General features: G+C 37.3%; 1 protein-coding gene across 1 annotated transcript in view; it reads left to right on the top strand.

Moving 5' to 3' along the window:
• Window positions 1–21843, top strand: part of LOC145987260 (uncharacterized) — a 309766-nt gene that overhangs the window by 207241 nt on the left and 80682 nt on the right. The gene's annotated exons all lie outside the window — the stretch shown is intronic.

The following is a 21843-nucleotide window of genomic DNA, read 5'->3' as shown; positions in this document are numbered from 1 at the left end:
GTAAGTTCAATCTCTGAGGTGCTGAAAAATCTCTATCTCCATTTGGTTAAACTCTGAAAGATGACAGAATGCTGCTCTTCTGTGGCTGCAATACATTAGGATGCTCGATATTCGTCAGAATTTCATTAAAGCAGAGTGTATTGGGATGTGGGGTTTAAATCTTCAATCAGTTACGCAAATGTTCTCCTTTTGCTGCATCAGGGGCAACACCTGTGGTACAAGTGCACGTCTGTATGTAGAGGAAATTATGCAATTTAACATGTTGGCACCAGGTATCAACTAAAAATTCTGCAATCGACTGTAAGGCAAAGTGACTGGTTCAGAACCGTATTTTACCATATCATATTGACTTACTTGACTTATTTCCTGTTACTCCGCTACGGAGCATAGGGCCTCAACGAAGCATCGCCAACGGACTCTGTTTCCAGCCATCTTCCTTATCTCGTTCCAGGTCTTTCCTGCTTCCCATATTTCTTGCTCTATTGTCCTTCTCCAACTCATTCTTGGCCTTCCTCTCCTACGTTGTCCTTGTGGATTCCAGCTCAATGCTTGTCTCTCTATTGCCGATGGATCTTTCCTCAATGTGTGGCCAATCCACTTCCACTTTCTTCTTTTGATCTGTATTGCCACCGGTTCCTCTTGCGTACGTTTCCATAGATCTTCATTTGAGATAATATCTGGCCAATATATTCCCAGAAGTTTCCTTAGGCATCTGTTTATGAATGTCTGTAGGTCTTTAGTAATTTTCTTTGTTACTTTCCAAGTTTCACATCCATAAAGGAGAACTGACTTCACATTAGTTCTAAAAATTCGCAGCTTAGTTCTTATTGAAATTTCTCTGGCTTTCCAAACTTTATATAGCTGAATAAATGCCACATTTGCTTTCCTAATTCTTGATCTAACATCATCTTCTGTTCCCCCTGTATTTGTCACCAAACTCCCCAGATATGTAAACTCCTTAACCTCTTCAATATTTTCCTCATTCAAGTGGAAATTTTCCATCTTTTTTACATTTGTTCTTAATGATTTCGTCTTTGTACTATTTATCTTTAAACCAACTCTTTTCCCTTCCTTATCCAAATCTCCTAATTTCTTTTCCATATTACGGTATGTGTGAGACAGCAGACAAACATCATCTGCAAAACACAAGTCTTCTAGCTGTTGGGTGAGACTCCAATTTATACCTCTCCTTTTTCCTTCCGTTACCCTCTTCATTACTTTATCAATTACCATCAGAAATATTGTTGGTGACAAAATACATCCTTGCCTTACTCCTGAAATAACTGGTATTGGATCCGTAAGTATCCCCTCATGCACAACTTGGCATGTGGAACCATCATAGGAGTTTTTGATAAGATCAATCATATGTGCTGGAATGCCATATTCTTTTACAATTGTCCACATTTTCATTCTATTTACAGAGTCAAATGCTTTCTGGAAGTCCACAAATATAAGGTACATATTAGAGAAGTATTCCATACTCTGTTCTATAATAATACGCAGTGTATTTATCTGATCTATACAGGAACGGTTGCTTCGAAAGCCTGCTTGTTCTCTCCGGATCTTTTTCTCAACACATCCTTTAATTCGGTTTAAAAGAATTCTACTTAGAACTTTACTAGGAACTGAAAGTAGTGTTATGCCTCTCCAGTTATTGCAGTTAGTAATATCTCCCTTCTTAGGTATTTTTACTAGTAAACCTCTTTTCCAATCTTCTGGTATTGATTTTGTTTTCCATATTTTTGCAAAAAGTGGTTGTAATATTTCTATTGTCATATCCATGACTTCCTTAAGAATTTCTGGTGGAATGTTATCAATTCCAGGTGCTTTACCACTCTTTTGTTCTCTCAATGCTTTTTTAATTTCTTCTTTTGTTGGTTCTTTAGTAGTTATTTCATCTTCTATTTCATATTCTGGCATTTCTTCCGGTATTTCAAGCAAATCTTCTGTCCATTCTATGGTTTGGTTTAATACTTCTGAAAAATGTTCTTTCCATCTATTGAGCTGATTTTCCTTATTCGTAAGGAGTACTCCATATCTATTTCTCACTGGGCGATTCCGTATGGTTTTCTTTTGAGACAAGATCTTTGTAATTTGTAATTTGGTACACTTCCTTCATATTTCCCTCATTTACTGCTTTTTCTGCCTTCCCTGCTAACTCACTGGTCCATTTTCTACGGTCAGCTCGCGCACTATATTTCACTTCATGATCTTTTTTCCTATATTCTTCTTGTAATTCTGCTTTCTTTTTCCTAGTTTTACACATATTAATCTTCTGCTTAATGTGTTTACGTTTAAGACGTAATATAAATCAAAACGAATCAAATCAATCCGAAAAAGCCATAGAGAGAGGCACAAGGGCTCATTTCATAGTTTATGCACGTTACTTAAAGAAGCATAGTGCATTGCAAATGAACATATTTCTGAGATACGTTCAATAAATCGTTGGCCTGCTTAATTCAGAAGTAGACACTAATGTAAGTTCAATCTCTGAGGTGCTGAAAAATCTCTATCTGCATTTGGTTAAACTCTGAAAGATGACAGAATGCTGCTCTTCTGTGGCTGCAATACATTAGGATGCTCGATATTCGTCAGAATTTCATTAAAGCAGAGTGTATTGGGATGTGGGGTTTAAATCTTCAATCAGTTACGCAAATGTTCTCCTTTTGCTGCATCAGGGGCAACACCTGTGGTACAAGTGCACGTCTGTATGTAGAGGAAATTATGCAATTTAACATGTTGGCACCAGGTATCAACTAAAAATTCTGCAATCGACTGTAAGGCAAAGTGACTGGTTCAGAACCGTATTTTACCATATCATATTAGTTCAATGTATTGACAGTGGTGGCGATTAGGGATGAGATGCATGGGGAGCACCCCTTCCCCCTTATACACACATTTTGTCTCTTAATGTCTACCAGTGGATTTGACCCAAAAACATCTGCCCCAATTCCATTTTCAATATGCTTCTCTCTAATTGCAGTCAGTAGAAAGTAAACTATCCTTGCCCCGTCCCCCCTGCACAGTTAAGACACCTAATCACCGCCACTGTGTGCATACATTTTTAAACAACAAAAACAATATGTAAGTAATAAACGCCACATGAACGAAACACTGCATAAAACAATGTATTACGTTCTCACCAATATCATAATCGCGCTACAACGCCAGGGGTCTCTGATTCCAATGTCGGCCTGGGCATGGATGTTTGTGAGTGTCCATTCATTGGTTTCATCATATCATTACTCATTTCCATCTTCGAAAATTTGCCAAAGGTGGCACAAAAGTGAAGAAAAAAATTAAATCAATCAATCCATCAACCAATATCATAGGAAATGGAACACGTAAATTTAGGGAAACACATTACTCTGCATTAACTACATATTTCCTCATCCCCTGACTCTAAAGTCACGAAATAGAAACCAATCTCTAGATGACATCATAAGCTATGAATTTGGTTCAGTGACTTTAGGACGTAAATTGCATAGTTTGTTACATATTTGCTGTTTTTTGTGTCAGAAACCAACTTTTACGCTAATTCTAAAAATTAAGGAAAATATTTTAATCTTTCTGATTCAATTAAGATTTATGGTAGCTCTATCAAACAAAACCCATAATTTATCAAATTTTCTGTTCTTTCATTTTGGCTATCTTCACTTTTTGTGTACAATGCACCGTTTTCGAGATATTAATTTTTTAATAGTTTTAAGTTGAATTTTTGTCGCCATTTTCCAAGATGGCGGATTTTCCCCAAACATTTGGATGGCGAATTTTTAATATATTATTCACTATACCATTCCGCACAATCTGGCACAAAAAAAATTGTGTTGCTATTATTTCCGGGTTAGGCCCTTTTTTTCGATTCGTTTCCTCTACTATTGTTAAGAAAGGAATGCATGAATCAGTTTTAAAAATTGAGTGTGGTAAGCTTTTAATAAACATATTTTATTTCCTTGCTAATGGTCTATCCTCAATTTTGTTTTAGTTAAGGGGCTTATGCCCGTATTTCTTGACGGGAAAAAATAGCCATGTGCTGATGTGTCTATACTATCAAAATCAATCAATCAAAAATCAGAGCTACCAAAAGATATTGAATGATTTGTTGACGTAAACAGTGAGAATACTTTTTAGAATGAAACTCATATTTTATCTCTCTCTCGGTAAACCAAATTCGTGTTTGTACATTTATTTACTCCAGTCTTATCGATGGTTAAAAACTATATCGATTGTTGACTGGCGATTGCTCGATTGACTTAAACAATCGAGGCAATCGATACATCTTATGTGTTGTTAAAGTGGGAGTTGTTAGGTTTCCAATTAAAAAAAATAGAATTGCACATTTTCAGATATGTCAACAGGTGGCGTCTGATTGAATGTTGTCTCATGAGGCCAGATAGACGTGAGCGACTGTTTGATAGATCTTTCAATCAACCGTATTTTATCTGTATATATTTAATGGTTACTGAGAAATCTACAGTTAACATTATTGTCCCGGTGGACGGATAGACATAAGGGTTCTTTTACAGTTTCTCATGGTTACTACTATTAAATAAAGTAGCCATGTGGAAAATAGAGGGTGAGGATTGTATTTGCACTAAAATGACACTTCATGACTAGCACATGACGTGACACGTCACTTGAAATCGATAACAAACAATTCTAGCCTTTCACATCTTAGTGGCATGTCACTTTGATGTGAAATATCCCGGTGAGAGGCAAAGGCAATGGAATATTGGAGATGCCTTATAGGTACAAGACCCAACAATCGCACACAGTGCAGAAACATTTCGAGAACAACTGTATGGGCTGCAGCTGAAAAAAATAATCAAACAGAGAAGGCAAAACCGTGCGTGAAAAAGACACATTCTGTGATCATCCACCTGAGACTGCATGTTTAATGAGGGTGTCCGTGAAATCTCTCCATAAACAAGGTAGTATTTTGCTCCCCGTCGTGCCGGACAAAAATGAGCACACATTGTGCATGTGACGGTACGAAAAACCTGGCAACCGCAAATTACTGGAACAAACATCTCTTCTGGAGCGTGAATAGATTTCAAAGGCCGGTTTACAAACAGGATTAGAAAGACTGAGCCCTGCACTGTGTAGGTAAAAATCAATTTCGAACGTGCTGGGAATGCTCAGGTAAAAATGGTTAAGATGGCGTGCATATTGTTTGAAACCTAATGGTACTACTTCAGCTCGTTATGAAACTTGAACAAGTCTTGCTTCAACAATTAATCTTACCACTACGGTAACTAACTAAAAGAGTCAAATGTCCTTAGTACACGTATATTTGCAATTTCCTACAGCATGTAAAAGGCTTACATTGCGTCTAATACGATTGATTCTGTTACTAAGTGGCCGATAAGACGGCAGCGGCATCTAATGGTTATTCAGTTCCCCAGATGCGAACAAGTTTACGAAGAAGAATCTGGGCATCCTCTACATGAACTCAACGCAAAGAAGAATGAGAAAGGTCGATAATAGCCTGAATCTCATAGAATTTTGAATTTTCATCAAGTCCACGTCTGCCCAGATGGGCTAATACGGACTAGACCTATAATTTAAAGTGGGATTCGGACCATGTGCCTTCACCGGGTAAAGAACCCAGGACTCCTTGATTACATGGTTACGAAATTACAACTACAGCATTGGGAAGGGGAAGGAATCGCATAGTATACATAAGAGTGCTATACCAAGAATCAAATTGAAAAGGACTAATATATCCTTGATAGCCCTAGCTTAAAACGTAAGTCACCCCACTGAGGAATTCACGCAAATATAGCCCCCACCCTGACTTTCTCTGGAAATAGAATTAGTAATTGAAATGTAGGAATAGAATACAAGATGGCACGGTGGAGTAATGTCTAAAAGCGAGAAGAGGTGCTCTCTCAAAGTGCAGTGATAAATTATGTGGTAGGTAAAGAAAAGTTGTTCTCTTTTACGTTCTGTACGAGCTGTGAAAGCTTGTCAGTGTTATAATGCTACACACCTTGCATGTACACATATACCTATGAGTCTCATGGTTTTGGTTCTATCATGACCTCACGAATATACGCAGTTGAAAACATCTTTACACAAACGGAGTAAAGCACAATTTTGGAGTTTTTAGTGAGAATGATGTGCCTGCATAGCCTAACACAGTTTATTGATGTTTTATTGTTCAGTTGAAATTTCAAGCGGAGATTGGGCTCCAAATTTAGTCTATTATGTAGATTTCGAACGAGTATTTTATTTCAAAACATGAATAAAGATAAGTGTGTCAGTGACAAAATCAGTCTTATTTTCCTGTTGAGTGTTACAGCTATGAAGTCTGCTCTACACACCTGCAGCAAAAGTGTTGTCGTGTGGGTATTCTCGGAATTTCTCTTCTGAGTTGATCTCGCACCCCCTGGGTACGCGTACCACAGTTTGAGAACCACTGTGGTAATCAATTCCCTTTACATCTATCCCTATATGCTCCTCTATAACACGTTAGGCCCAGAAAATGTGTGTTTAGCACCATATCTTATACTCATATGCACTTACAATGGACCCAACAGACAATTCCCACGCGCATATGCAAAAAAACACGTAATTTGCAAAATTCTATTGACGGAGCGAGACTCCCAAAACTACAAAAGCTTTAGTAATTGGACATTTCTCCGACTGGAATCCAGATCACGTGACGCTGGAGCCCTGGGAAAAAAAACCCATCAAACAAGAAAGGCCATTGAATTTTTTCACTCTCTCTCTCAGCAGTGGATCGTATATTCCAGACATTCATCCTACGCGTCACCTGCAGATTTTAGCATTTCATTTACAATTCCATCATCCACCACCATGCATGTTGTGCCTACTAATATTAACTCCAGGGGAACGACAATGAACCGACTTGCTTTATCAGAGGGAAGACGTCAATATTAGCCTCGAGGCCGCAGAGGAGGAATTCTAGTTAGTCCATTGCGTAGGAAGTCGATGCTGAGGGACTGGATTCGTGATAACTTCATCTGCGAGAGGAATTAGTGAGTGACGTGCTGAGAGAGAGAGTGGGAGGAGGGTTTTTGCCTATCTCTGTGTTTTTCTGGGGAAAAAGAGAGAGAGAGAATTGATTTCATTTTTTGATGTCCTTTCATGCTTTCTCCGGCGTGGAAAAATATCAGCTGTGATGATTCTGGGATAAAGGAAAACACACGCCGCGAGAAGGCTGAGGGGGGTATTAATTGTAATGCCAGAGGGGAGTTTTAAACATTTGCCTTTCGAGGAATCTATGCTTTCTCACAATAGAGAATAATGAAGTGTCGTTTCCAGGCAGGGTTCCAAATTTGTTAAATATTTCTTCCATAAGGCTTTTGTGTACTTTATTGTACTCGGATCTTAATTTGAAATTTTTGCAATATGATTGAGTGCTATATTTTTTACTTCTTCGCATAACTGATGTCGTCCTCTTACCCGTTGCTCAGGCTACGAGCGGCTAGCGACAACCTTAGCAACTTGGGAGAGATACGCTAACAGCACCAAACCTGATCTGATCAACCTATCCAAGTAGGCATATAATAGCAGAAAAAAGCATGTAAATAGGTTAAGCAGGTTCTATTTTGTTTATTTAAGCTATTATAATCATACGTGGATAGGTTAGGCAGGTCAGGTTTGGTGCTGTTAGCGCGTCTCTCCAAGTTGCTAAGGTTGTCGCTAGTCGTTCTGGCTCAGGCTGAAATAAAAGTCACTACGTTCTGTTTGGCTTGATTTTCATTATTTAGCGTCGTTTCTATGACACTTTGGCTAATAGCGACAATGAGGATGTGTGGTGATATGATGAATACAAGAACAATAGTCACTAGGTACACATCTCCGAACGTTGCAACACCGATTTCATTATTTTAACTCGTACATATCACAAATATATGAACGTAATCATGAATTCATATACTACTATCATATATCAAACTCTCGTAGTCATGGTAACCACAGAATGTAAACTTCGTTACTCTTTCTTCTTATTCTGAACCTATCAATAACATGAGTAACTCGACATATGCAACGTTAAGTGTAAAACAGGATACTTTTCTTATCTTAAGACATCGACTCTGTGGTGTATTCTCACAATGTATATTGACTAACCTGTAGATCTTTTTGGCTCCCACGAGATTGTTGTTTAGAGATTATGACGTGTATCAAAGATGTATGAAATGGTTTTGTGGCATTTTAAACAGGTGTAACTAAAAAAGCTTCTTCGATATTGTTATCTTCTTCGGTGTTCGTTTGAAAAGTGTCAAGTACGTATATCGAACTAATATCGGTGGTGTTGACTGATTGCAGTTATTGTAAGAGGCTTGGGTCCCGTAGAATGAAACTGTTGCAAATAACCTATGTGCCGATATATACAAAATTATAATTTTAATTCAATTCATTGTTTCCGTAACAACAAAGCCTGTAAATTACGATTTCTGCTATGCATGTGTGCAACAACGTATAATAGTATATTCAATGTCTCCACTAGTACATATTTTTAGAGTAAAATCTTTTGCAGAAAAAGGACATAACGTGGTACTTATCTATTGCCGGACTGCCTTCTAGAGTTTAAATGCTTCTGCATGAAAGTTACAAAGTCATACGAGATGCAAGTGAATTGAATACGAAAAGCAACACGTGTGAGTTTGGATATGTCCATAAACTGTGGAGAGAAGTTAAGTTCAGTAACTTTACCCAAACGACGTCGCTACGAGCATACTATTGTTTACACTCTGACTCAGGAATCTACAGAGCGAGATGACGAAAATGATTCCTTGCGCAAGTAGTCACTCGAGAGGGCTCCACCAATGAACTTCCGAGTGGAAGAGTTGGCGTATGGAAGAAGGAACGAGACTGTAGCTGCTTGTACAGTCGGGACGCGCTAGCAACCGGCGTGGAACCACCCGCTCTGGTAGCGACGCGCTGTTGCCGGATTGACCTACTTCAGGATTTTCGCGAGTCCACAGAAACACGTGTAGGATTAAACATCTGGTTAAACAGTCAACAATGGGACACTTCCATTGTTCTGATTCTCAGCAAAAACAACTGATTCTTTAACTACTACTTCTGTTCTTTCATTCGTGTTTTATGTTCTTACATACAGGTAGATCGAAGCATTAATTACACATGTACCAAATGTATCATTAATGTTTAGGAAATCGAGCAATTGCCAAGCGTTTCGTTGTAATTAATTGAACTCTGTATTGCCAGAACCTGTAATATCTTGTAGCTTCCCAAATTATCTCACTTCACACACCCACAGGTTAAGCGTCGTCGCCTTGTAATCAAGTAGTGCTGGGTTCGATACCCTGTCGAGGCACATAGTGGTTCGGTTCCCACTTCCAACTGTAGGTCCATTCCAGATTAGCCGTAGTGTGCATAAAGTGGACTTTAAAACACCAACTCAATCAATCAATCAATCAATCAATTCACACACAATTGATTTGTTCTTGATAAATTCTTCTCTGTAATACAGTAACTCAGTTCTGTGAAATTCTGAATAAAAGGTAAATTTTTATAGGTTCCGCAAAATATAATTTAAAAAACGTGTTAACGAAACCAAGTTCTACGTAATTTGTTTATATGTTATTCGCCATAATTTTCAAGAAAGACATTTCCAAGCGGGCATAGCTGCGGTCGGTATTGACTTGTGAAAAAGACAAACGTCGCGATGTGGCAAAGAAGGCAAAGAGAGGCGGCATGAAATCAAAGGAGAACGATTTGCCACAGTCGTTCATAACACAATACGCATTTTCTTTTGTAGGTAATTATGATACGATACAGCACAAGTAAAAATATGCCGGTAACTGATGCTTGCAATGTACCATAATAAAAACACAACAGAGGTTCTTTCAGTGAAGGTTTCCGGTTGCTGTGTAGAGAAAGAAGATAAAATGTTTCATGCTTGCCAGAATGTAAAATTCACACAGGAAGTTAACGTTAACCTACAAGAAACTTCAGATTCAAACTTCTAGATTCGTTAAATTATCACTTTACGACGGAAATAACATATATTAGCATACTGATACGTACGTGCTTAATTTCGCGTGACGCTTAATTTTTTCCCGAGCTTGCCAACAGCTGATTAGCTTGTCCGTCTGGTTGTGCGAACGTGGCAACGTAGAAAACATGGCAGCCAACGAGGACAGGATTTGGTCACGTTCTCCGTTCTGATTGCACGCCGCTTCTTATCGCGTCCCGACTTTAGTAGCACGCACTTCTTCTCTCAGTCCACTCGCTTTCTACCTTTTAGCGCGGACTTGCCCCATAGATTCCCGGGATAGATTACGCACAGCCTACCATAGCGTTGGCATGTTATCCACTAGAACAACAATCAATATCTGAGGTAACCCTAAATACGTACCGCATGGATGCATATATGCGGGATAAAATTTACCAAGTTCTTATAGCGTCGAAACACCACCTCAAGGAGCAAAACGTCACTAATGTTCCCCTTGGCTCTGTGATAACTCATCAGTTTTTTCGCAACACCCTGTATATTTAAGAAACAGGGAATGTTTTTATAATGACGCAAAAACTGTTGCTAGTAAACAACAGGGCATATTGAAAGCGACAAAAAAAGGCACTTGGGCTCCTGAAATTCTCTACGAAAACACGCTCGTAGTCTTTAAGCGCATCACATTTTTCACAAGCCTTGCTTTATTTCCTCTCTCCGTGGGCAGAATCCTTGATTTAACCCTGAACCCGCCATCTCCTAGTGTGATTCTTATGGACAGTGTCCGAGTTTCCCAAGTTCATCGTTTCTCAGAAGCTATTTTTAGAAAGGAAAAAAAAAACTTTCCTTCGACTAGCAAACAGCGCCAGAGAGTAAATCCCTTCCCTTTGGAGGTTGGCACCGTAAGCCTGCGGTAAAATTGCAATACGTCACAAGTTTTGAGGAAGATATCCTCCCAGGAAGAGGAAGGAAGAGAGAGCGGAGAGATAAGAAGAAGGGACACTCTGTTTGATGGAGGTTCGCTGGACATCAATCACTTCTGACACTTCTCAGACGCCTCTCATTTTTCTTCGAATTGATTATTCTCATAAAATTTTTGGCAAGTCTGCAAGGAAGGACAGGTGTCAATCCCAAGTTCTTTTGTGGGACGAGATTTTTTTATTAATAATCTTCAGAATTCACTAAATCTGAAGAGAAATTCGTAGTCGGTGTCCTCTTAATACATAATATGCATTATAAAACCTAAAAAACTTTTAAACGTATTTCTCAGTTGAATTTCTTGTTTCCATTGACTCCCATCCCTCTGAAAACGTTTCCAACATTAATTTTCAAACAAAATATCTTACTACAACAATTTTATCTTTCCCGTATGACTGGCTAATCATCATTCCACAATAATACAAGTCAGTAAAATTTCTGTTTATAAATATTTTCTTCTGTTATTACCTTTGATTCAACTTCTATTATTACCTAAGCTTTAATTTTCAAAACACATTTAAAACACACAATACTTCATTGCGAATTGTGACAAAAGTATCCTTTGTCTTGGAATAGGTTTCTGCAATTTTAGACACATTCAAATATTGCATGGTTTGAATTAAACATTGCACAAGTCTCACAGTGCGTTTGTAAGATATTCCCTGGGGACAGAATACGTTCACCTGCCACATTTATCTAGGAACACAATTCTCTTACCTTCTAGTTTTCTCTAGAAACACAATTCTTTTACTAGCGAGTTTTCATTAAAAACTAAATACTTATGCATGCAAGATTTCACTAGAAACAGATTAAGTTTAGCTGCAATATTTCTTTAAAGACAGAATACTTCTTCCATTAAGATTTCTCTAGTAACATTTGTAGCTGCAATATTTCGCTACAAACATTGTTGCGGCTCCGGACTGTTGTGGTCCTTCAACGCTGAGGTTATGATAAAAAACAACACTCGCGTAATGATTACAAGTGTATATATTGTATAGAAATATAAGTGAACTGGAAACTACATATGATAATGCAGAGCGTTATGAACAACGAACTTATGCAACGCAATCCGTCTCTGTTGTTTTGCTTGACGACGTTCTATTGTTTTGTTTTTTAATTCTTAACGCAAAGAGATGGCGCTGGTTGGATTTTTACATACTCTTTTGCGATTGACGGAACATACATAATATGTATATTTTCAAGATTTCACTAGAAATCATGTACTTCTAGCCGCAATATTTCTTTTAACACAGAATACATCTACCTTAAAGATTTCTCTACAAACAATATTTGTAGATGCAAGATTTCACTAGAAACAGAATACTTCTATCAGCAAGATTTCACTAGAAAATATGAATACTTCTATCAGCAAGATTTCACTAGAAACAGAATACTTCTATCTTCAAGATTTCACTAGAAACAGAATACTTCTACCTGCAAGATTTCACTAGAAACAGAATATTTCTACCTGCAAGATTTTTCTAGAAACAGAATATTTTTGTAAACAATAGTCCATACTGTGGGAATACTATCTAAATCAGATCCATTCTAAATGGGATGTGAGATGAAATCTTCCCTCATTGTTCAAGTTCAGGCATTATTTCTCCATTATTCATGATAATCCAAATGGTGCCAATTTTTGTGTAAAATTGCTTACCAATTTAATCTGTAATTAAAATTCAGCTTACGCCTGATTAGAGCTAAATAATTAATTGCAGCATTAACACACTTTCTCGTTCAGCCTATGGACTGATCAATTCTGTATTTATTGAATTGTTGAGAACCTTGAATGTTCAATTGCCGTAATGGTGGTTTCTGTGCAATCTAGAATGTGTTGTAAAATGGCACGAAGAGTGCAGATTGGTAACACAACATCCCATATGGTGTTAAAGTGGAAATGGCATTGTGCAATCATTAGTAAAGGTGGACTGGAGTAACTGTATGTATATAGGAGTGTAGAAATGTTACAGAAAGTACTCGATTTAACGTTTATGTTGTGGGTTGATGTGTGTGTGTTTACATTTATATTATTATTTGATAGTCTTCCTTATCAGATTAATCATGATAAGAAAGGTGAATGTTGAATCGATGAATTAGGCTAAATAACAAAAAAAAAAATGAATCATTATTCCCTAACCCAAGATTCGAACCAAAGAATCCTAGATTGGTAAAATGTTGTGCTCATAAACTACCCTCCATGAATGTCTGCCGGTGTTCAGTTACCGTCAATAAATATCAGACTTCTTAATCCTGAAATGCTAGCTTTCCTGCAATGGTGTGTTCGTTGTCTAACTCTGGGGACAGTGGCCGAATTTGCTACTAAAGGCAACGCATATATAATGCATTAGAGGAAGCGAGTGTTTCAGGATCTAGGTGTCCCGTTTTTATTGCCGATGTACATATTATATATGCTCACTCACCGCTGGTGTTTCGGAAGAATGGGGTGAATGTCATGGCCACCGTGCTCGCCAGATCTCACTTTACTTATTCTAATTTTTACCTACGAAGGAGGAGGACGCTATGCGAAGCAGCAAGTGCACTATTCTCAAAACAAAAAATGTGGAGATAACCTAAACTAAGGTTACCAAAGTAGTTTCTTCTTTTACACAGGCATAGGCAGAGTTTCGTCAGCCACTTGGGGGGACTAACTGTGGCTAACATTAGTAATGCTTTTAACCATGATGAAAATTATGATTGATATTATCCTTGGAAGACAAGTGATCCCTGTTTAAATTGTGTTGATATCGAGCGACTCTTTTATAAATGGAAAAAAATACACTATGGTTGCAAAATTTATAAAATAACACATGTCTTCTTTAGAAAAAAGGAACCATAATTTTAATATGTTATAATATTAATGGGCAGTCCTACCTTCATGGTAATGAACAAACTATAATGCTTGAAATGCATTTAAAAGTACTAGGTAATGAAATAGTAAAACTTTAAATTTCTGTAATCTTTCTACAAAGAAACCTTGTAGTTTTCTGATTTCACTACAATTTGCACTGAAAACTGTTGAAGTATCGATATTAAATTTCGTGAAGTAGTCTACACAGCACGAGCAATAATTAAGCTCTCGTCCGAAAATCACGTTTCAAAGTAATTGCAAGGGTCTCCCTGATTGACGTAATGGCAACGTCGTCTCTTGTAATTAAGGGATGCCGAACTCGATGCCCGGTGGAGGAACACAATGGTTCGGACCCAACTTTAAACTGCAGCTCCAGTCCCGATTAACATATGTGTAAAACGTGGACTTAAAACAAAAAACTCAAACTCACTCAAAGTGATTGCTGATAGTACACAATCGCTCCCCAATACTTTAACTAAAACCGTTTCTGTTTTTTCCCTTCTTGATAGCCTGTTGTTCCGATTGTTGATAACACAGCGAACTCTATAAATATGCACGGGTCTTCTCGTTTCAGTCTTGATGAGCTCATGGGCATTTCAAATTTAGTTTCAAATTTTTTGGCAGACCTTCTGAATGTTGCCCCACAAAATAAAAAAAAAGATGTTATTTCATGACCACAAAAGCAAAGAGTGGAATGGCTCAAGAGAGAGCGAGTGTAGAAATCCGCTGTAAATCACACCCTGGACCTACTCGCCCGTTGTATTTTGTATCAAACATAATATCAACTTCTTTCCTTAAATGTGACTGACATGCCATAAGAGTAACATATGCAGTTTCTCTCGCCTTGATTATTTTGTGCATATGTCGCATGCGTTTGGGGGACTAATATCCAGTTCTGGGGGGGGGGGGGGGGGTTAGCCCCTACCTAACTACGCCTATGACAGGATGATCTCGTGTATGGATGGTAAGAGAAGAATTTAAGACTTTACGGGAGTGCTCAAGAAAGGGTTTAGTCATTGCCCCTTGCAAGTGGAGGCCGGTGGTTGTAGATTTCCTTAAGTTTTCCTAACTAACTTGACTTACTTGAACTATTCTAAGATATTTCTAGGCGTATTGGCCTCCAAACACACCTTTCGTAAAGCCCTTTGATAAACTTGATATCCGCATATAATCTATCAGAATACATTCTGTTCATTCAGTTACTAATTTTATAATTCTAAAATGGTATGTTTCAAATATGTTCATGTCCTTGTCATGCAAGGCCGGATTAACCTATGGGCAACTTAGGCAATTGCCCCGGGGCCCCCACCAAAAGGAAGCTGTGAAGGGCCTCCACCAAAAAAATCTTTCAATGCTATGCTTGTGAAAAATTACATAAGAAGTTGTATTTTAAAAATAAAAATAATAAAAAATCACACATCGATCAGCTGACTATAGTTGTGCGCTATATGAAAGACTTATCTAGTAAAGAAAGGTTTCTGACCATTTTACCAAATTGTGGTCACACTGGGTCTGCTATTGCTAATCCGTTATTGGAGTTCTAGATCATCATAAGATTGACGTGTCTGTCGTGGCCAATCGTGCGATAATGCTGCGAATATATGTGGAAAGTATAAAGGCATGCAAGCTCTCGTCAAGGAAAAAATAAACTAACAGAACTAGTACCATGTTGTGCCCAGTTTTTGAATCTGGTAGGGAAAGCAGCGGCAAATGCATGTACTGCAGCTGTTCATTTCTTCGATTTTGTACAACAGCTTTGTGTGTTCTTCACAGCATCACCTCACCGTTTTCAAACGTTGGTGGATACGTTAAGACAAGCAGAAGGAAATACTATGTTCTCAAGAGTTTAAATGAGACTCGGTGGGCATGTAGAGCAGATGCCACAAAAGCCATAGTCCAAGGTTACGAAAAATTAGGGAAGCTCTTGTCAAAATAGGCAATAGCAAAGAAAAGAAGGGTATTGTAAGCAGTCGGGAAATACCGAATGGTCATTTTAAAATGTCGTTAATTCTCGACGTTTTCTGCATTATCAAGTGTCTGGAACTTATCGGAAATTGTTTGATTTCATTCGTGTAGAATTCGAGATTTCCAGTGGCCGAGTGGTTAGCACATCGCGCTGCGACGCCAAGGGTCCCGGGTTCGAATCCCGGTCGGGCTTGGTTGTTTGTGAATGTCCATTCATCTATTTCATCATTTCATCACTCATCCCCATCTTCGCAAATTAGCCAAGAGGCACAAAACGCGAAGTTAAATAAACTAAATCAAATCAAATCAAATCAAATCGAGATTTCCAGAGATTCGGGAAATTTCGAACATTTCCCGTCCCGAAAATTTCCCGACTTTGTCGGGAAATGGCGAATTTTTACCGTCTCGAATGTCGGGATTAAAAGAATTTCCCGTCCCGATCTCGTCCCGATCAAAAAAAATCTGTCCCGCACACCCCTAGTAAGAAGTGAACCAAAAGGGCTATCACGGCAGATGTCGTCCCTGGAAATCGCCTTGTTAGCCATCTTCTGGAATGACATTTTAGAGAGATTTGATGCTACGAGCAAAACACTCCAAGATCCAAGGTTAGTTCTTCAGTCTGCCATTGACATGACATTTTGAGATCTTTAAAGAAATTCGTAGAATCAAAAAGGAACTCGTTTTCTGAATATGAGAAGATAGCCAGAAGAAGAAGTGGCACAGAATAGTACAATAAGGAACACTCACGTCAGCGGGTGAGAAACGTCCGACTGAATCCTCTTGACTATGAAAATGAACCTCAAATCCACCTCTCGACTAGTGAACATTTCAGAGTGGAAAGTTTGCTACCAGTGATTGATCAAATTACCTCATCACTCGCAGACAGGATGTTTCCTTATGAAACTGTCGCAAAGAGATTCTGTATTCTAAATGAACTTACAGTGGCAACTCCATCACAAATTGCATCTGCAGCTCGCGAGCATCTACGAGGAGGATCTGGAACCTTCGCTAGAGAATGAGCTGATACAGTTTGCAAACCTAGTAAGCAGTAGCAATGGAACTGTCTATGTATACTATTGTATGTAAGGATCCGTTCCGCAGAGTACATTTCCCAATGTCGAAATTCCCTTTATAATTTATTTGGTCTTAATGGTAACAAACTACAGCGGAGAAAGATCTTTCTCAAAAATGAAATTAGTGAAAAACAGACTTCGTGCTGCCATGGGACAGGATCGCTTATCCAATCTTTCTTTATTAAGCACTGAACATGAACTTCTTCGTGAATTGGACATCGATAATATAGTAGATGAATTTTCGGCGAAAAGGGCAAAAAAAGTATGTCTACTATAAGTGTTGAGACTGGGAATTTCCTTGAAGAAAGTGTAGTTACTACAATTTTCAGAATAAACCTGTCGGTAATTGTCCAGTAGATGGACCGTGCATATGTAGTGACATATTTACTCTTAATTGTAAATAATATCATTTATAATAAATTATGTACGTAAGTACAGTCTACTGCTCAGTTCTCTGTTTCAGTCTGAACCCCCTTAGTATTTACTATATATTGTAGTTACGGTGTTCACTCTTCATAATATACTGTAGACATTTAGACGCAGAATTTTACTGCTGCTATAGCGCTACAATTATCGTCCTGTAACTTTATTTTACTGCGCTATTCTCCCTGCAAACCTATCTGCGATATGTTCGACTGTGAATGACTACTGATTCTAAAATCAGGTCTAGAATTTCAACTGCTGAAAATTGGTGGTTAACATATTGAGCTAATAAAGCTCCTAGTAAAAAAAAATAAAAAAATAGGGGTCCCCACAAAACTTGATACAGACCTTTTGTAATGTCTTTATACTCTCACACTTTATTAATCAATCTCTTAGCATATTTGAGCTCACGTCACGTTTAACCAGTAACATTTGTTTCAACCACTATAGTCCAGACGGCGCCAAAACCCAGAAGTCGATAATCCGACACAAATACCTTAACTGAAAGCTGACGAATTGTAATGGTCCACTTTCGAAATTCTCCAAATAATTTCACCACAAAGTGGGGGTATTGCATTCTCCTTTTTCCTTCCCGCATCCCATTAAAATTTTTCTTTCCCAACTCGATACAGCTTGGGCGCTGCTATAATCCAATATCACCCGGAAAAGCATCATTTTGCATGAGACAGGGAAAAAAAAGAAGAAATCTACGCTTCACAGAATTAATCCTTCCTGACCAATGATTTATTCCCCTACGTAACAAAAGATTTCGAAAAAAAAATATCCCAAACGCAGGCTCGGTTAGGCATTAACAGAGGATATTGCGGTGGAATTTGCAACACAAAGACTGTGTTTGTCGGAGAAAGGAAACAATTCAAAATATTCTGGCGGGATGTCGAGACTAGGCGAGCGGAAGTACAAAGGGTAGTTTTTCATTGGAGGGAAATATTTGTTTCGAATTTGGGTTTCTGCTTAAAGGGTGTATTAAACGGTTGCTTCTGAAATGGAATTATAACTGAAATATATTGCTCGCCCACAATATTCTGGTTTATGTGGGATGTTTCCATGTATCGTGAATTCATTCTTCTGTTCCATTCTTAATAAGTTATTATTCATTGATTTTCCCCCTCTGTGCCTACAAAGAAGTGTCTGGATAGCAGGATGCAATGTAGTCCCATTAATTGCATATAGTTCACACCGGATAATTCTTTTCGCATTTTAAGCACATGGAACCGGATCGTTTTAAGAACTAATCTGGTGAAAAATCTCCAGCTGAGTCTATGAAAATCCAACAATTGTAAGCGCATGTATACAATTTCCGTTATCTCAAATGCGACAATTTAGTGTGCTAAAAGATATATAAAATACCAAATTCTAAAAATTGTTCTCCATCGAACGGTCTCTCTTCCAGATCGAGTCAAATATCGAACCATTCGATACTTGACACACTGCTGCACATACCAAAGTAAAATTTTGTGAACTTTACTATCTATCTGTTTCTAGAATAATGACATACTTCATATTTCGATCAATCTATCTTTCTGTTAAAAGATGTCAAACAACAGACGGTACAAATATTATGTCCCTCGAATAATAAAATATAATAACATATTATTATAATACAGTGTAAGTTTTTGCATTAAATATGAAGTTAATATATTTTCGAAGTTATCATATTACCGAATCTTAGACGATATAAACTCTTATTAATTTTATTTTGAAACATATATTTTAACGTTATCAAATACTTATAGGAAATTCTTAAAATAAGTATTTCGTTGTTTATATAAGGGTGTATTGATAAAATATGTAAATGTAGCCTTAATGAACTGATTCATTGGTAAGTCACTTTTTGGCCAGTGCATCGATACTTTTATCACTATTCCAACCAGTTTGTGTCCACGATAAAACATTTACAATATCCTTGTAAGGTATATAAACACACAGAAGAAAAGATATAATATTTTCATAAAAGTACCATACCTAGCAAAAAATAAATATTTTTTTTTAAAAAAAATCGATTCTCCTTTCTAGTCGGTTCGTTAGAAATATATTCAGTAAAATAAACATGTTCAGGATGTGCAAATGTTTATGATTAGTATCTATTAACCATATTGCAGCTGCACAGTAAATACAAATCCAAAATATTTTATTTACTATGTGATTTATAATATATTTCAGTTATGTCCACATTTACTTATTATTTTGTGCACATGAAGAACACATAACGTTCGAAATAGTGTGACATATTAAAACATTTGAAGCGTATTATTAGTTAAACATTTGCACATAAACTAATATAAAATTGGATTTACTCTGCCATGACCTAAATGTCAAGCTTGGTGGTGGTGTAATGCAACGCCCTGAATACACATATGAATGGCTTATTGCAGAAAGGGACCTGAGTCACTTTTGCACAATTCTGAGAAAAACAATGAAAAATCGTATAATAATAATAGTGTAAGAAAGAAATGTGCCGTTGTTGGCTCAAATATTCAACATAATGAATAGTTAATTTTGCAACCCTCAATGCACCCCCCTGCAGTATGATTGGTATCCCCCCTGCAGTATGCTGCTAGACACAGTGGAGATGAAAAAATTAACTCCGATACCTCAAAAATGTGACTCAGGTCCCTTTCTGCAATAAGCCATTCATATGTTCGTTGAAGTTATTTCTTTGAATTGTAATTAATGGTCCCGGGTTCGACAGCCCGGTGGTGGCACTTTGCACAATGGTTCGTATTCCACATACAGTCTATCTAAGCCTAAAAGTGTACTGAAAACAAAATATTACTTTGAGTGATTTATAGGTCCTTTTTTGTACCATTGGTTAATCATTCTTGAAAGGTGAGGTAGGGGACAAGGATGTGGAAAGAGGAATCCGAGTCCTTCGGTAAATACAGCATCCAAGCATTCTTCGTATTTTTGACAAAAAAGATATGGGTAACACTTCCGTATAGTGAAATGGATTTCTTCATTTTTACAGAAGAAACTACTTACAGAAATCACTTTCTGTATCATCGTTGAAGTTCCTCTATGTATTTTCTTTCGCCGTGTAATATTTTTTAACGTGAAATCTTTTTTTTCTATAAAAATATCTCTCCGACGCGCAATTCCTGTTGCTTCCATTTGTTTCTATACGTCAAGGATTGTCCGTGCGTTTCACGCCTTTTTGTTGCAAGATTTTTTATTTTTCGAAAATTCAAACTATGCTTGCCTAACCTAACCGAATCTAACCTAACCTTACCGGAAATGGTTTGTGAGGCTAATGTGAATGGTTTGTGGGGCTAACGTCAATGGTTCGTGGGGCTAACGTCGATGGTTTGTGGGGCTAACGCCAATTATTTGTGAGGCTAACGAGGTATTAGCATAATTTCAAATCCGGCCACGCAATTAAGTATTTTTCGGTGAAGAAGCTTGAAACACTGCATACACACTCCAAATCGACAAAACACTGCCACAACGCGCGATGAACCAGTACTCTATCGTCACATTGTGTGTTACAGAACCGGAAAAAGAAAAAAAATAGTGAGTACTCGTAAATTTAAAAAATATACATTATTTTCGTTAGAAATTCGTTATTACACCTAAAGAAATGTTCCGCAATGTAGAATTGTACGTTAGCAATGTAGAAAAGTGCGAAAGAAATGATTTCTAGGTGTTTTCTCTATACGGAAGTAGTACCAAAATATGAAATATCGAGTTAAGGTGAGTCATCTAATATGAATAATAATAATTATTATGTGGAATATACCGCACGAGAATATATTTTCTCTTTTCTGGTTTGGATATTAACGAAATTATGCATTCGAGATATAATATTAAAAAAAATACATTTAACCATTAATATTAAATGTATTAAAAATTCATGCTGTACCAGAGAAAAATAATATTGTAGATTTTTCGCTGAAAATTTCTACGTAATAAATATTATTGTAGTAAAAAATCAATACAGTAAACTCTGTTCCTAACAATACCACACGATTACTTTGAAAAACTGAACCTGATATTCTTTTAAAAGAATTCACCCGCTTCTAAGGTTTCATTACATTCTCCTCAATACAAAAGCTTTGCTTTGAAAGGTAAGAAACCAATAAAAATAATTTTAATAAACCTAAACTTGGAAGATTTGAACTCGTTAATTAAGAGGAAAATTAAAATGAAAGTAATTCTTTACTAAGTTTCGTGAACTTTCTGCCTGAAATTTTCAGAGTTAAATTTCAAATTAATTAGAATAGCAGGCGAGGTAAGGAACGAAAGAGTTTAATGTTAGATTAATTACTTAAACTAGATTATCCTCATTAAGAAATCTAGTGGTTTCGGCTTCTAAAACTTTTAACATAACTGATTGCTTATTCTCCTTTCAATTACGCATTTTTATTGTTAAAACATGGTTTCCGTTTTTTTTAAACTTCATTGTACGGTTTGTAGAAAAAGCGTGAAAAAACAGAAACTTGCAGGGTGTAAGATATGGTTTCTTTTGTGAAATGCTTCTCTTTCTCTCTCTCTCTCTCTCTCTCTCTCTCTCTCTCTCTCTCTCTCTCTCTCTCTCTTTCTCTCTCTCTGCCCCTCTCTCTCCAACAGGTTGTGGTAGGATCCCTAGAAAACAT

Source organism: Lepisma saccharinum, chromosome 4 (assembly GCF_977018435.1).
Source record: "Lepisma saccharinum chromosome 4, izLepSacc3.1, whole genome shotgun sequence".
Classification (NCBI taxonomy): Eukaryota; Metazoa; Arthropoda; class Insecta; order Zygentoma; family Lepismatidae; genus Lepisma; species Lepisma saccharinum.
The sequence above is the reverse complement of the archived record's forward strand: the minus strand, read 5'-3'. Positions and strand labels throughout refer to the sequence as shown.